At 41.5% G+C, this 14,932-nt stretch overlaps 1 protein-coding gene across 12 annotated transcripts in view; it reads left to right on the top strand.

Moving 5' to 3' along the window:
* CNTNAP2 (contactin associated protein 2) overlaps positions 1-14,932 on the top strand; it is a 1,124,907-nt gene that overhangs the window by 248,648 nt on the left and 861,327 nt on the right. For 3 of the 12 annotated variants that reach the window (XM_064169555.1, XM_064169553.1, XM_064169554.1), the window contains 2 exons: positions 4,527-4,596; positions 5,685-5,755. The exons of 8 other annotated variants lie outside the window; for them this stretch is intronic. The gene's annotated coding sequence lies outside the window, so the exon portion shown is untranslated. The remainder of the gene's footprint in view (positions 1-4,526; positions 4,597-5,684; positions 5,756-14,932) is intronic. One more of the 12 variants, XM_064169556.1, reaches the window with a different exon arrangement.

Below are 14,932 nucleotides of genomic sequence, written 5' to 3'. Positions count from 1 at the left end.
GAGTGACTTGCCATTGGAATGGGCTGCCCAGGGAGGTCATGGAGTCACTGTCCCTGGAGGTGTTCAAGAAAAGACTGGATGAGGCACTTAGTGCCATGGTCTAGTTGACTGGATAGGGCTGGGTGCTAGGTTGACTGGATGATCTTGGAGGTCTCTTCCAACCTGGTTGATTTTGTGATTCTATGATCTATATAGAGATAGATGATCCATATATACCAGAAAGAAAGAGAAGTGCATTCTTTGATTCTCAGAGAGTATCATCTTTTTTTTCTTTCTCCTGTTCAGAAAATGGAACAAAATCTGTTTATCTGCAAATTACAAATATATTTTTAAATTACCTTAATGTTCTTCTTTACAACTTTGGGAATTTGAAAGCTGCTTACAAAGGAAGATTTTTAATTTTCAATTACTGACTGGAAATATTTCATTCCATAAGTTACTGCTTTTCTTTTATGCCAAATTATAGTTGTGGCTACATTTTCCTCATATGTATTACTGGTCTGTATCAATTCTTGATGAATTGTTCCTTTTTTTATGATAAAGACATGAATTGACTGAACCTCAGTCCAACTCTTCTGTACATGTGAGATAGAAGTTCCTTTCCTACTGACAGCAAAATGAGAGATCATTTCTTAGGGATGGATGCTCAGAGAAAAAGGAAGAATCCGGGCAGGAACACTGAAATTTTGCTTTTGAATTTTTCATCAAGCAATTGGAATGCATTGCTCATTGCTTATGACAAATCACATTCTTTTTCTTACCTCGAGTTATAAAAACTTAATTACCTAACTATTTTCATCAATATAATATATTTTCCTATTGGCAGAGGGTTCAGCAGTATATTTTCCAGCCCATTACATAGTTCAATTCTGGATGGGTCTAGTGGCAGGATTTCATTCTTCTTCTCAGCTGCAGAATTGATCTTGCCATCTGAAATGTTTTTTAATGGTCATTTAAAATGCAATTGGTTTCTTTATGGCTTTTTAAATGCAGTTTGAGTAGTATTGTCATTCTTTTATTGCACAAAGATAGGCAACATATTCTACCAAAAAGAACTAGCAATGTATACCAAGAAGCAAAGCTCTGACACTGTTTCCCACAGCATTCTCCTAGAGAAACTGTCAGTTCATGGCTTGGATGGGTGCTTGATTTGCTTGATTGAAAACTGTGCTGGGTCCCAGCATGGCCCAAAGAGTGGTGGTGAATGGAGTTAACTCTAGTTGATGCCAAGGCATTAGTGGTGCTCCCCAGGGCTCAGTTCTGGGGCAAGTTATGTTTAATGTCTTTATCAATGATCGGGGCAAGGCGATTGAGGCATCCTTGGTAATTTGAAGACGATATTAAGATGGATGAAAGTGTTGCTTGAGGGTAAGAAGTCTTTGCAAAATGACCTGATCAGGCTTGATCAGTTGGCCAAGGATAATTGTATGAGGTTTAACAAGGTCAAGTGCCAGGTCCCTGCGCTTGAGCCACAACAACCCCACAAATGATTCAGGGTTGGGGTACAGTGGCTGGAAAGATGACCAGCAGAGGAGGACCTGGGGGTGTTGTTCAATAGCCATCTCAACACAAGGAATCATGTGTTCTGCTGGCCAAAAAGGACAACAGCATCGTAACCTGGATCAGCAATAGTGTGGCCAGCAGGACCAGGGAAGTGATTATGACCCTGTACTCAGTATCTTGACCACGAGGTTCAGTTTTGGACCCCACTGCGAGGACATCAAGGGGCTGGAACTGGTGAAGGTTCTAGAGAGCAGGTCTTGAGGGGGATCTGAGCTTGTCAAGTCTGGATAAGAGGAGGCTGAGGGGAGACCTCATTGCTCACTACAACTCCCTGAGAGGAGGTTGGAGTAGAGGTGGGGGTTAGTTGCTAGAATGAGAGGAAATGACCTGAAGTTGCACTAGAAGAACTTTAGACTGGACATGAGAAGAAATGTCTTTCCTGAAAGAGGGATCAGGCATTGGAACAGGCTGCCCAGGGGGGTGGTGGAGTCACTGTTCCTGAAGCTGCTCAAGAAACATGTGGACATGGTTTGATGTCCATGCTGATCTTAGGTTGACAGTTGGACTCTATGGCCTTAGAGGTGTTTTCCAAAGGAAGCATTTCTGTGGTTCTCAGAAGTGCTCAGGCATGATCCAGTGATCTTTTATCTGCCTTGCTAACAGTAGTTCTAGCCAATGTTTGCTTTTAGACATACACAGACACATATATATAAATAAACGAGACTAAGAGCTGTTTTTTCTGGTTTCCAATGTACTGTGAGCAGTGTTTATCCAGATTGTCACATACAGAGACACCCACTTCCTTATGCATACATTTTCTTGTTTCTGGTTGCCCACATGTTTGACTGTGGTGGATAACTGAATGAAAACTGAAATACTTAGGTTTTTTTCCAACTCTGCTACTGAGAAATTCTTTCATTGTGATGGAAAAACACTGGCAGCAGGACATCCTGGCAAGGTAATGGTGCTTGTTTCTTTAATTTATTCTCCTAGGTAAACAAATCCTCTTTATAATCAGCCTCAGCAAATCTATTTATGCATCAGTTTATGCCATTTTGTATATTAACAGCTCTTGATAATATAATTATTTTCACTGATAATAACAAATGGCACACAAAACATGTTTTGACAACCTGTATAAAAAGGATATTTGGTGATGTCCTGTATTCCAGCTACAATGGAATAGTTCTGTGTGGAGATAGAGGGTCCTGTTCAATTTCACTTCACTCACACACTTAAACATAATTGTACATACACAGACACACTTCAGGCTTTGTTTACCAAACTGTTTCATTTGCTTATGTACACAGTTGTGGAACCTTGTTTCTGGTTTATGTTATTGGCAGTAAATTCTATGCACACAGGTCACTGTGGACTAAACATGAACCCAGTGTGTCCTGTAGGTTGTTTCATTCTACCCATAGAAATCAGAATTGGTTTTGAGGCAGCAACTATTTTTTCTTGGTGTGTTTGCAAGCAACAAAGAAAGAGCATCTGCCTCTGGGCCCACATGAAAAAATAGGATATATTTCTAGGGCATGTAGGCTGCATGATGGTGCAACCTGCTTTTGCAGTTGAGGAGAAGGAAAGCACAGGAACAGGCTAACTAGACAGGTTGCAAAGTCTTCTCTGAGACTTTCCAAACCTGAATGTGTTCCTGTGTGGCCTGCCCTAGATGATCCTGCTTTGGCAGGGGAGTTGGGCTAGATGATCTCCAGAGGTCCTTTCCAATCCCTAACGTTCTGTGATTCCATGATTCCAAGACAAACGTGTCGCTTCTGTAGCTGATGAGGCTGAGCAGCATCACACTGGATAATACCATCATTCTCAGAGAGCGATACAGCAACAACACAAAACATCAAAAATGGCAAAATTACTTTCAGCAGTCTGCTGTTAATAACAGAGAGCTCATTAGTTTTGTATTTATTAATTAGTTTGTTACTGTTTCCACATTTTTAAAAATTCCATCTTTAAGTGCTCTCACTGAAAAACTGCTTAAGGTGGCAGTGTAGAAAGAAGGACAAGGTCAAGATAGGGCTATCGGAGTATCTGCAACCATCTCAACCCTAATTTGGCTGTATTATGTGTGCTACAAAGTCTCTTTGCTCCTCAGCAAATCAGGCTAGTGTCTACCAGCCTACCCTCTGCTGCCAGTAGATTCCTAGTTTACAATGAGGTTATGTATCCATGTTGTGACTGCAGCTTCACTCCTCCCCCCTGGCTGAGGCAGAAGAAGTACTTTTAGGAAGGGGCACCACTGAGAAATATTATGGGGAATATCATAAATGAGATGAATCATCCCGGAAAGCATTCTACACCTGCAGTAAATTCTTGAAGAGATTATCAGAACTGCTGTCTGGACCTGATCAGGGTTCCTCCTTTCTTCTTTTCCAACAAAAAATTTCATGTTCTTCGCATATTTTACTGTCTGAACCATAGAATAGGGTTCCACTTCATGGCAGATCTGCTGTGGTGAAGCTTCTAAACTGTAATAAAAAGTGAAAAGTAATGATTACACATAATTTGTTTATAAACAATACAATTTCTCTCTGTTATGTACATAGACCATATCAGTTCTGAATTGTTCATGTGTCAAAAAAAGTTTAACTGTGAAGTAACAAACTGCTATAAAGTATTATATACTGGATTCCATGTATAGATAATATGGCAATACACCATGAGTAGGATTTACACCGAAGTTTAGCCTCTTGGGTTGAAATGAGGAGCACAGAATTACGAGTATTGACTTTTCCCAAGAATTTATAATCAAACAAAATTACTTAATTTTGATTTGATTCGAATACAGGAGACATTTAATCTTTACTTTCTTTTACAATTGTCTGATATTTGGACATTTTTAGTATACCAGTGGAGACCTCAAGTGGATAATGCAAGACAAATCTTCATCAAAAATAAACCTACAGTGCATGGTATCTCTAACACATTCTACATCTTTTTGCTGAGTTTGACCATAGCACCTTTTATCCTTTGCTGCAATTTGACTGTTTATCATGTTTCTTCAGTACAGGATCATCTTCACTGAGGCTAAGATCAGACACTGAACAGTGACTCATGCAGGATTTGATGGAAAAGGTAAAGAAATGGAAAAGAAAGGGAAAGGTTCTCCATGATTAAATCTGCAGTAGCTTGTTCTAGTGTTTTCCCCATATGATCTATTGGCATCATGATGTATGGCAACTCTCCTCCCCCACAGCTGTAATTATAGAAAGTACTCTCTCTTAATGGGTGCTATAAATTTCAGATTGAGAAGCCTTTCCAAGTGTTCCTCTTTTAGTAACAATAGGGCATCCACAAAGCCATCCATTTTTATCTGTATTAATATTTTTATCAGGCATGTCCAGGACTGAAAATAGTGAAAACTAAATCTTGAGGTAATAAAAATCAATGTAGGCCTACTGATGTGATGACATGAGCATGATAAGAATGTAAATCTTCCATTGAGGCAATTATTAGGGCTCTCTTGCATACTTCTAATTCTTTGCTGAGTCGAGAGGTACCTTTCTAGATGCATTCAGATAAATCCATCTACAAGAAGAAATGGATTTAGTTATGCTTTAGTAAAGATAGTTAATTGCTTTTCTTGGGCTTGCCTTATAGAAGAATGGTGGATAACACTTCATCCTCTTCTCCTAACTACCTCTGGGCTATTCTCCAGTTTAAAGACAAGGAAGGGGAGTTTGTGTGATGAAATTCTTTGGTAGTGTCTCCAAAAAGAAGCTTTGCACAGCTTCATAGTCTAGCCTGCAGGAACTGTAGAAAAAACAAGAAAATAGCTGCTTGCAGAATTAGTTTTCCACCACTAATCTTCCTTAAAGCAATGTCTTCAAATATCAACTTGTATTTGAACTGTTCAAAACAAACCTTACATTTTTATATCAGTAATCATAATATTCTAGTACTCAAAACTATGGCAAGTTCAGTTGTAGGAAACATCAAATGTATTACAGTGAAAGCACTAATGTCAGTACAGGAAGATCTATTATGTACTACCACATTGGTGTCACTGTCATTTCATAGAGTATGGAAGTGTTTTGCTATTATTAGAAGACTTTATGGGCACACACAGTGTGTTATACACATTTCATCATTCTCAAATGCAAGGTTTAACATTACCAGTTGTTAGTTGTTTTAACATCAACCAACTAATTTTTATTTTAAAGGTGGTGAGACATCAGAACAGGTTGCCCAGAGAGGTGATAGAAGCCCTATCCCTGGAAACATTCAAGCTCAGGTGAGATGAGGCTACAAGCAACCTAAGGTAGTTGAAGTTGCCCCTACTCACTGCAGGGGGCTAGAGTAGATGACCTTTAAAGGATCCTTCCAACCCAAACCATTCTATGATACTAACATTTTATTGTAGCACAACAAGTGGATGTTACATTCACAACTCTGCTTGCACAAACACAATAAGTACTGGGATTAATTTTTTTTTCTTAAAATATTGGTGCAGTAGAAGTCTGAAGCAACTTGCTGTCTCCTATCTCCTGCTGGTTTTAATTGGACTGAATATATCTGGGGGGGGGAAGTGATATGGATTCAACTCCATCACATATTTGTCAGTTTGTAACAACCAACCTCAAAAAAGCCCCACATTGGTCTCCCAAGAGATTCCTCAAGTTTCATTTTACCTTGCAAATGTTAGAAGTAAGTCTGTATCTACCATCACTTAGCTCTCATATTTTGCAGGGCAAAAGAAAAGTGTGGAAGAGGAAGGACATTTGTGGTACTCTTAGCTGCAGCTACAAAAGTAGCCTGTCTCCTGTTATCTGCTGTGATGTGCCACAGCTGGCTGCAGCTCATGTGGGGCAAGGAGCAGGACCAGGGGAACAAAACCCACCAGCATGGGTTTACATCCTTCCTTAATCACTGCTGATAGCAGTTTAGCAGCAGCCACTATCTCCTAGCACAGGAGTCTTCCCCTAAGGGCTGGAAGAGGAAGGCACTCACTGGCCTTTTATTTTGAGTTCAGTAATTCTGGTGGTGCAGCTTTTGTGATATAAGCTTGGGCTTGATTTAATCTTAAATTATAGGAAGTGCTTGGATTTTGTGTAAACCAGTTTTTCAAGAGGGCTGCTGGGTTTTAGTATATACTTGTGCCCTCAGGCTGAAGAGGTAATTGAAGATGTGTAGCTGGTTACTCTCAGTCCCAACTGATGGTCTCCCAGTTAGCTAGCAATCATCCCAGGCAGTCTCTTCTGGAGGGTGGCTCAAAGCAGGGTTTTAACTGAAGTGTATCAAGAACGGGTCTTTTTCCCCTGAGTGATTAGTCATGTAGGACTGATGCTGCAGACTGTGCTTGCAATGGAGTAGCAAGATTAAGCCAGATAAAGCTCAATTCTGAGTTTCAGACAGAGCATTAATATCTTCAGGAAGAAAAAATAGATGAACAAACCACAGTTAAAATAATATCTAGTAATTCAACAGTGCAATAAGCCAACAACTGTGGTTAAAATCTATGGGACTGTTTTTATTTATTCATTCATTTTCAGGTTCTTGTCACTGTTTGACTTCAAAATTATGTTATGTTTTTCTGGTAGTGAGGTTTTCTGCACAGAATGCTTTAAGAAGAGAAGACTGAGCCAATGTTTCAAACCAAAGGAGTCTGAGTACAAAAGCTCTTATAATTATGACATGTATTTATTATTAATTTTTGGCTTGCACTTATTCTTGGCAAATATCATATATGAGCTCAGCTTTAAAAATAGTGTGTTAAATGAGGTTTCATATCCTCATCAGAGGAAAAGAAATGCCAATTCTTCAGTCCTAGTCATGAAATTTTAAAGTTAGTATTAAATGTCTTACTAACAGAACAAACTCCTGCAAAAATACAAAGTTTGAGGGGGAAAAAAATCCCAACATTATGATCTTAACAAATGGGAGGATGCAATAAATTCACAATTTCATCTGAATTGGAACAGTAACTACTTAACTTGATGGAAAAGTTTAATTTACTTTTTCATGTTATGACATTGTGGTGGTTCTCACATGTGCATGCTGGAGACTCCCCAGTTCAAGAGACAGGGACCTGCTGGCAAGCGTCCAGCAGAGAGCCATGAGGATGACTGGAGGACTTGAGCATCTCCCTTATGAAGAGAGACTGAGAGCCTAGGGGCTGTTTAGTTGAGAGAAGACTGAGAGGAGATCTTATCCATGTATAAAATAACTGGAGAGGTGGGTGTCAAGTGGCTGGGGCAAATCTGTTTTTTCTAGTCAGCAGCAGTAAGACAAGGACCAACAGCTACAGATTGGAACATAGGAGGTTTCACCTCAACATGAGCAGAAACTCCTTTACAGTGAGGGTGATAGAATGCTGGAACAGGCTGCCCAGAGAGGTTGTGAAGTCTCCTTCTCTGGAGACTTTCAAAATCCACCTGCATGTGTTCTTGTGTGGACTACCCTAGGGGATCTTTCCTTGGCGGAGAGGTTGGACTCGGTGATCTCTGTGATTTTTAATTTCAATTGGAATTATTTAGAGCTGCTTGAAAAGTCTTCTACATTTAACTTTATATTATTACCTAGTTATCAAAAAAAGATGTTGGGAAATGGTACAAAACATGAAAATAAATAACAAAGTTTAAAAAAAAAAAAAAAAGAAAGTTTTAAAATGGAATATTGAAAAGAGTGCCAAAACAGGTTTTAATTTGAGAATGTTCTATATAGACCTTCAATTAAAATGTTCATCAATATTTTATTGAAAATATTTGAAAAAAAAAAGGTATTTCTCTCTGAAAAAAATAATTGCTTGGGAACTTAAGGGGGAAAATGAAATATAATTTCCTTTATTGGAGACAGGCATGCTTTATTTGGTGCTAAAGAAAAACATCTTGCGTGTAGATTAATCAATGTTTTTATGCCATTGTTACAATTTTATTCATCTTCACTTTCTCTGATCTTCCAACTGAGAAGAACTAAGCACAGATTCTTTTGAAGCCTTGGAGTAATTTACTGTAATCAGAGTGTAAATTAGTTAGAAATGTCTTCCCACAATGGAGTATCATGCCAAAGAGGTACAAAGAGAGAACAGTGAACCTCATGGGCGATAATCATCATAATCTGTTGACCAATCTTTCTTTGACAAGATGAACAATTTTGTCTCTCTTTTATTAAAGACTTCATTTCATTTGGGTTTGTCTAGTTGTGGATGTGCCACAGTAGGGCCACTCAGAAGGTTATTTATATATATGTATCACTGAATCATAGAATGTCAGGGGCTGGAAAGGATCTCTAAAGGTCATTTGGTCCAGCTCCCCTGCCAAAGAAGGATCACCTAGAGCAGATCACACTGGAACGCATCCACATGGTTCTTGAGTATCTCCAGGGAAGGAGACTCCACAACCTCCCTGAGCAGCCTGTTCCAGTGCATATGTGTGCATATACATGTGTATGTGTGTGTGCATATACATGTGTATGTGTGTGTGCATATACATGTGTGTGTGTGTGCATATACATGTGTGTGTGTGCATATACGTGTGTGTGTGTGTGTGTGTGTACATATATTTGTTTTTTTTTTTCCCAGTAGTTGCTGCAGGTGTGGAGAAAACAAACCAAACCATGTCTTTGTTTCATGATACAGCCAGACCCTCCAGCAGAGTGGACTTGAAGAGGTGATAGCTTGTGGCGCTCTGGGCTCTCCTTGGGTGTAGATTTTTACCTGTTACTTTGTGCATGAGGCAGCAGATGGGCAGTGGGGCAGGGCAGCAGCAGGGATTGAGGTAGAATAGAGAGGATAGATTGAGGAGAAAACCTAAGGCATGAAACTGCAAGTTTCTTAGCCTAGACACCACCAACTGGAACACAAGAGGTTTCAGTTTCACATAAGAAAAATCATTGCTGTGAGGGTGCCACAGCCCTGGAGCAGGCTGCCCACAGAGGTGGTCGAGTTTGCTCCGGAGACTTTCGCAACCTGCCAGGACGCTGTGATCCGGTGCAACCTGTGGCGAGTGACCATGCTTTAGCAGACAGGCTGGGCTAGATGATCTCCAGAGATCCCTGCTATGCTTGGGATTCTGTCATTCACAGAGCTAAACATCTGCAGGGCTGAGTGGGATGTTTGTAAGTGGATCCAAAAAGCATTGAAAAGACGACTCTAAGGCCCCACCTCGTAGTGTTGCTGTGTTTGCTCTGCACACAGTGCCCCTCTCTCAAGAGAGATCCGCAGGGTGGTTTGTGCGGGGACACCTGCGAGCCGTGCTCGTGCCCTGGCTCCCGCCCTGGCCCCTCTGCGCGGCCCCGCAGCCCGCTCGCAGCTGTGCGCTCCCGAGGCGCCGGCCCGGAGCTGAGCGCTGCGCCCTGCGCCCTGCGCGCGGGCAGCTGCAACCGCCCGCGCCAGGCTCGAGCAGCCCCGCTCTGGGCTCTGCGCGCACCGCCTGCGGCCCCTGGCACCGCCTGCGGCCCCTGGCACCGCCTGCGGCCCCTGGCACCGCCTGCGGCCCCTGGCACCGCCTGCGGCCCCTGGCACCGCCTGCGCCCCGCACGGCTTAGCGCCTCACCGCCGGGGGATCAGCTTCTCCTGCTGGAGCTCTGCTGCCTTTTCTTACAGGCTCATGCACTACGTGGGGTAAGAAATGAGATGGAGTGGGAGATGGAGCACTTGTTTTGGGGGGGAGTGGATGAAAGAAAGGCAAAAGCAGTTGCATCACCGACGCTGACGCAGGCAAAGAGGTTGCAAGACTGGCGTATCTTCTGGTGTTTAGTATGTTACAAATAGATTAAATATGGGCACATATGTAGACGTAAATAATGTAAACGTAATGCAAAGCTTTATTCCTCCAAAATACTTACTTAGTCTCAGGAAACTTTGCTGTCTGAATCCGTCAGGTTCTCTGTGGCCGTGACCCTAACCCGGCAGTACAGAGACCTCTGTAAATGTAGTTTTGTAGCTTGTTGGGATTTGATTTTCCAAGGCCACACTTTTAGTTTGCTTTCTGCACCTGTGAGAGTTGGAAATTTAAAGGCAAAATTGGGATGGAACGTGGGAGACAGGGCAAAATGGGGTGGAAGCGTGTGGGGTGGGCCTCGGGTCAAGCCGTGCCTGTGTCCGTGAGGTGGAGCGCCATTTTGCTGGCGAGATGTCTGTCTCGGTAAATATTTGTGCTCCAAAACTAAAATGCTCGAAGAGCTATTTAGTTGATATTAAAGCAATCTGGGAATGTTGGTCAGAATGTCTCTGCAAGTTAAACCAGCCAAAAGTGGTGTTAAACAAGCTGTTTCAGTAGCAATGCTTTTCCTTTTATGAACAGAAAGCTTACTTAGAAGGCAGAGATCATCCAAACGAAGTAATGAAAATATATAATGAAATATTAAAATATGACTAACCAATGTTAGTATGATGTAGTTACACGTCATGCAGTTCATATGACCCAAAATATATGACTAATCAAGAATCACTTGATTAGATATGATTTGGGCAGTTGCAGAGTCATAGAATCAACCAGATTGGAAGAGACCTCCAAGATCATCCAGTCCAACCTATCCCCCAGCACTATCCAGTCAACTAGACCATGGCACCAAGTGCCTCATGCAGTCTTTTCTTGAAGAACTCCAGGGACGGTGCCTCCACCACCTCCTTGGGCAGCCTCTCTGTGAAGAACTTCCTCCTATCATCCAGCCTATACTTTCCCCGGCACAACTTGAGACTGTGTCCCCTTGTTCTGTTGCTGGTTGCCTGGGAGAGCCAGTGCATTAAACCTTATAGTTTTTAGAATCATTCATGGGCTTGAGTACCAACTGTGGAGGAGAGAGCTCAAGTGTAACATCCAGGCAGTGCCTACAAATTTTAACAGTTGTTCCCCCTTGCCAAAAGGAGGCTAGGACAATAATTAAAACCAGTAAACCTTATTGGACTTGATTAAAAAAAAAAAAAAAAACAAAACTGGAATAATCTGTGGTTTTGTTTAGTTTGTTTTTGTTTTTTTTTTTTCACTTGGCTTTGCTGTAGCATTCAAATTTAAGCACAAATGGAGGCATAAACATGCTGTCTTCGAGAGCTGCTTTTTTTTTTTACTAGTGAGGCAGTTAACATGCAAATCTGGAACATGAATTTAGCTTACAAATGGCACTGTGCAGAGATTGCTGTTACATCTCCTTCTGTAACCATAAAGAATGTGGAGAAAGTAACTTGTTTTAGAAGTAACTGTAATTGAAGGAGAAACTGACATGATATATTACATTCTGATGACACAAGTTTGTACCTTAAACTGGTGCACAGCACTGCAAACTAGTGCAGGCATAATTTTTATAGCATTGAAGATGGACACGATTGCAGCTGCATCAGAGGTAAGCATCATGAGACATATGGAATCTGCCATAAGAAAGTGCAAACACGGGTCTGAAGGATGTGATAGTAGGGAGTTTATGAATTCAATTTGCCAGACTTTCCCCTCCTTTCACTTGTGATTTGAGCATCTTCTTTTGTAGAAAGCCCTATTAATTGAGTATTCTCCCCTTGCCTGTAACATTGTACACCACATCGCTGCAGCTGATAGGAATATCTACATAATCTGTCAAGGTAGTGGTGTGATGAGCCGTGTGTGTAAGTGCGTGATGTGGTGTGCAGGCCCCTTTTGTCATTAAGATGCAAGTAATTCACAGACACTTCTACAGGATTTCTGCTTGCAGTGCCATCAGAGAGCCGAACTCTTAGACTGTCTGTGTGTGTCCTTTTTTTCATGGCAGGAAGTCTCTGGAAGTGGGCTGGTATGGAGGAGACAAGTAGTAGACCCTTGTTTTTAAAAAAAAATGTTACTAATTATAGGCAATTAGTAATTCTCTACAAGCAAAAACCTGAGAATTTAAAACTATTCCTCCAGCTCTGTGGAATGAGTTTAGAGAGTTTAAAGAATAGTTGGTAAGCACTTCAATTTAATTTTTTTAATTAAAAGAACTATCCTTTTTAATTAAAAAAAAAAAAAAAAAGAAAGAAAATTAATCATGACCTCAAAATTATTTGGCATTGTTGTGGTGATTTCAGTGTGTTGCCAACCGATGTTTTCCTGAGTCCTCCATTAGTGACAGTTTATTCTGATTAAGGAAAAGGGTAGTAGATCATGTTTTAATAAGTATTTAAGTAATGGAAGTAGTTCATCATTTGGGACTGCATCCCCTTGTGAAGTCTGTACGGTGTAGATCTGAAGTTCCAAAGATGCTGCATTAGGCTGTTGCTGTTTGAAATGAGCATTCAAGGAGCATTCCCGTCTTCCGAGCTAATGAACTGTCCTGTACAGGAGCTATCTTAGATTCAGTCACTCTGATTCCTCGACAATTTCCTATCATGCTACACTTTTATCTGCCCCTGTTTTCGCTTTAGCCTCGGTTGTGCTCTTCATGCTTGGAAAAGCTGCTTTCAATATTGAATCCCACGGAATTAACACCACGGTCTGGTCTAAGAAAGCATGTTGATTGTATTTCTTTACAGTGCAGCATTTTTGTGTGCATTGCTATTAATGAACTTTTGTAGTTGACAGATTACAAGTGCAGCTACAGTGGTCAGGGGTAACAGCCTCCACAGGCAGATTCTCAAATGCGTTATCTCAGCCATGACTGCTATTACAAGTATTTTACTGAAGACAATCTAAGAGAGCTTTCTAAAACTTGTATAATTACTGTTAGTGTCATGGGTTAACTGAGAACAGTTAGAAATGGGTTTCTTTAGAAGTGAATTTTGAAAGTAGGTTAAATCATTAAATCATCCAGGTTGGAAGAGATCTCCAAGATCATCCAGTCCAACCTATGACCCAGCCCTATCCAGTCAACCAGACTATGGCATTAAGTGCCTCATCCAGGGTTTTTTTTGAAGACTTCCAGGTGGTGACTCCACCACCTCCTTGGGCAGCCCATTCCAATGCAATTCACTCTCTCTGGCAACAACTTCCTCCTGACATCCAGCCTAGACCTCCCGTGGCACAACTTGACACTGTGCCCACTTGTTCTCTTGCTGGTTGCCTGGCAGAGGAGACCAACCCCCACCTGGCTACAGTCTCCCTTCAGGTAGTTGTAGACAGCAATGAAGTCTGCCCTGAGCCTCCTCTTCTCCAGGATAAACAACCCCAGCTTCCTCAGCCTGTCTTTGCAAGCCTGTGCTCCAGGCCCCTCAACAGCTTTGTCTCCCTTCTCTGGACACATTCCAGCACCTCAACATCTCTCTTGAACTGAGGGGCTCAGAACTGGAACAATACTCAAGGTACTGCTGAGTACAGGGGTAGAAAGACTTCCCTTGTCCTGCTGGCCACACTATTCCTGATCCAGGCCAGGATGCCATTGGCTCTCCTGCCCACCTGGGCACACTGCTGGCTCATGTTCAGCTACTATCTAACGGCACCCTCAGGTCACTTTCTGCCTGGCTGCTCTCAGCCACTCTGTCCCCAGCCTGTAGCACTGCTTGGGGTTCTTGTGGACGAACTGTAGAGCCCTGCACTTGGCCCTGTTACATCTCATCCCATTGGCTTCTGCCCACTCATCCAGTCTGCTAGGGTCCCTCTTCTAGGGCTCTCCTACCATCCCAATAGATCAACAATCAACAGATGAACAGCTGCTTCTTCAAAATGTTGCTCTGTGGAGGCTCAGTGAACTCACTGTTCTCTAAGTTAAAAAATAACTTTCCTCCCCACATCAACTTGTGGTTCACACCTCAGCTAGACGGTCAAATGATATTAGGGATTCTGCCTCACGCTGGCGGAGTGCAACTTTGTAGCAGTCATCTGCCATTCCTACTGAGAATAAAGGGAAACTAAAACTGTGCTCTGTAGTAATTTGTGTAGTTTGGGTCCCAGGATTGTTTGGGTTTGTTTAGTTACTGCTGGAGTGTTTTGGGGTTTTTTTTTGGTTTTTTTTTTTTGTTTGCTTGTTTGCTTTTGTTTGGTTTGGGTTTTTTTTTCCCTCAGGCAATACTAATATTTAGTTTATCTCTTCTTCTTAAGAAGCACCTAGATGAAAAAAAGATCTGGATGATCTCGATGATCATTAGTGTCTGTTGAAAGTCACAAGTGTAGAAGAAAGAAAAAAAGACACTTTGCTCTTCCCACACCTACTTTTATATCATTATTAGTGTTTTTGACTCCACGTCTGTCTTGGATTAAGATAAGAAAAGGCCTTGAGAACTCACAAGAACATAATGTATTGAATGCAGTCACTTCATTATTAATCTCTGTACTAATTAATATTTCATCAAATGTGGTTGGGTTTTTCTCCATTTCTTCTTGTTGCTGTGTACTTAGAACACAAGCATATTTCCCTATGGAGCAGTCTCTTTGCCTTATTGTGTTTGCCTACCGTTGTCTTCAACTTGCTGTTGACTGCAAGGTCTTTTTTGTATGCTTGTGTGAAGGACATTATATAAACATAAATTGTGTGGAATTACAGAACAAAAAGCCCATTTGTTTGAATCCCTTTTTTCAAGGTTGCCATAATGGGT

Source organism: Pogoniulus pusillus, chromosome 32, assembly GCF_015220805.1.
Source record: "Pogoniulus pusillus isolate bPogPus1 chromosome 32, bPogPus1.pri, whole genome shotgun sequence".
NCBI classification, from domain to species: domain Eukaryota; kingdom Metazoa; phylum Chordata; class Aves; order Piciformes; family Lybiidae; genus Pogoniulus; species Pogoniulus pusillus.
Note: the sequence above shows the minus strand (reverse complement) of the source record. Positions and strands in the feature narration are given on the sequence as shown.